At 37.6% G+C, this 2,500-nt stretch overlaps 1 protein-coding gene across 2 annotated transcripts in view; it reads left to right on the forward strand.

Moving 5' to 3' along the window:
• Nucleotides 1–2,500, forward strand: part of iffo1a (intermediate filament family orphan 1a) — an 18,165-nt gene that overhangs the window by 14,833 nt on the left and 832 nt on the right. For both annotated transcript variants that reach the window (XM_058405300.1, XM_058405299.1), the window contains exon 10: nucleotides 1–2,500. This exon is cut by the window's left edge and continues 1,062 nt beyond it; it is cut by the window's right edge and continues 832 nt beyond it. The gene's annotated coding sequence lies outside the window, so the exon portion shown is untranslated.

Below are 2,500 nucleotides of genomic sequence, written 5' to 3' on the forward strand. Positions count from 1 at the left end.
ATTTATTTATTTATTCATTTATATTTTTTGAATCTTGCCGGACAGCTTCAGACTAGCTGTGTGTGCATGTGGATCACACAGGATCCCCCTATAAAAAAAGACTTGAAACTAACCCAAAATATTAATGCAGAGGACAGACATGTTCATCTTTTTCTCAGTCTTCTTGGGAAAATAATTTTCCTCTTTGGCGTCTGTATCTGCAATACACAGACATTTTTTATGCAGCTCTGCTCATGGAACAAAGACCAAGTCCATTAACCTGACACGATTAACATGCACTACTCGCTTTTTAGCCCGACCTAATCACTGCCTTACTGAGCTTCAGAATAAAACCACAAACATATTTCTGTACAAACACTAGAAATAATGCTTTTATTTCTTAAGCCGCCGCTCCGTCTAGCTCACGCAGGCTGAGTACCTGATCATTTAATTCATTTAAAGGACATTGTACATTCAATCTTCATCGTTATTGAGAGTAAATCATATAGTAATTACAGTGATCCGGCATAACATTATGACCGCCTGCCTAATATTGCGTTGGTCCCTGTTTTCCCATCCCGTCATGTGCTGTGTATTCTGACCCCTTTCTATCAGAACCAGCATTAACGTCTTCAGCAGTTTGAGCAACAGTAGCTCGTCTGTTGGATCGGATCACACGGGCCAGCCTTCACTCCCCACGTCCATCAATGAGCCTTGACCGCCCATGACCCTGTCTCCGGTTCACCACTGTTCCTTCCTTGGACCACTTTTGATAGATACTGACCACTGCAGACCGGGAACACCCCACAAGAGCTGCAGTTTTGGAGATGCTCTGATCCAGTGGTCTAGCCATCACAATTTGGCCCTTTTGGTCAAACTCTCTCAAATCCTTACACTTGTCCATTTTTCCTGCTTCTAACATCAACTTTGAGGATAAAATGTTCACATGCTGCCTAATATATCCCACCCACTAACAGGTGCCATGATGAGGAGATCATCAGTCTTATTCACTTCACCGGTCACTGCTCAGAATGTTATACCTGACCGGTGTATGATTAAATACAGTCCACATTATGACTGACAGAAACGCCGTAAGTAACAGATGACGTTCTGTGTCCAGTGAAGGTTTCTGAAACCTCTAATAAGCTGAAGAACTGAACTGAAGTAAATCTGGTGGAATATTATTAGACAGTTATTGTGGGAAATTATTGGGAAAGAGCTGATTGCTTTAAAATAGCTTGTAATTAGCTTGCTGCTTTAGTCACATTAGACAGAAGAAAGTAAGCCTTCTGGTTCAGCAGTTTATAATTTCAGTGTGGCAGGGTTAACAATAAACAAATGAACAAATAATGAAAGTAAAAAAAATACAATTAAATAAATAAATAAGGAGATAAACAAACAACTAACTATTTAAACAAATAACTAAATAAGCAAACAAACAACTAAGTAAAGAAATAAGCATATAAATAAAAAAAATACAATTAAATAAATAAGCAAACAACTAACTAAATAAATATGCAAATAAATACCTAAGCAAACAAACAAACAACTAAATAAATAAATAAAAAAAATAAGCCACGCCCACATCAGGCTTAAATCTCAATAAGTAAACAGATGGGAATATTCCGGGTACGGAGCAGACAGAAATACAGACAATGGCAAACAAATTTCAGAGAAGTGGGCAGATTACACTCCCGGTGTGTGAAAGAATTTCTTTTGGGTTTACTTTTTTGAGAAGAAGTCCGTTTCACACCGCCACTCCAAGCCGAAATATCAGGGCAAAAGTAACACCAAAAGAACCACACAGAGTCGGGGTTCGAGTAGCAATGCCTTTTGGAGTTGATTGAGACATACAGGGAGTGTTTATTTTCTTATCTACTGTATGTGCAACGTCCAGTTCAACAGCAGGCATCGAAGGTGTGAACAGAGATGGTGGTAGATATCTCTACACACAGGCTAACACTGGAGCGTCTGCTACACTCTTTATTCAGTCGAAACAAAGAACTTCTTGGTCTCAAACAGAGGATATCGTGGTCATGAGATAAGGTCATAGTCATCACAAAATGGGCACAGGGCATGACGAGATATATTCAAAATCTGTCGGTGTGATTTGATGCTGAATGAGCAGCAGGTTAAAAATATGCACTCAGGTGGATTGACCTGTCCTGGAGAATGATGGGGAGACTGAACTGGACATGATCAAGTTTAATTAAAAAAAAAAAAAAACTGTGGGGAAGACATGCATTTAGAAATAAATCACTAAGTACATGATTTAATTACCATGTGAGCAGTTTAAAGCATTGCATGCACAATATCCAGCATTTATTTATTCATTATATTTATTTATTTATTTATTTATTCATTCGTTTATGTCTTTTTTTTGGTCCAGATTTCCAGAAAACCCTCTACATTTGCATCATTTCAGTAGGTTTATGCATTGTTTAAATCATTTTGTGCACAATATCCAGCATTTATGTATTCATTAAATTTTATTGAATTTAATTTATTGAACTTACTTATT

Source organism: Hemibagrus wyckioides, linkage group LG12 (assembly GCF_019097595.1).
Source record: "Hemibagrus wyckioides isolate EC202008001 linkage group LG12, SWU_Hwy_1.0, whole genome shotgun sequence".
Classification (NCBI taxonomy): Eukaryota; Metazoa; Chordata; class Actinopteri; order Siluriformes; family Bagridae; genus Hemibagrus; species Hemibagrus wyckioides.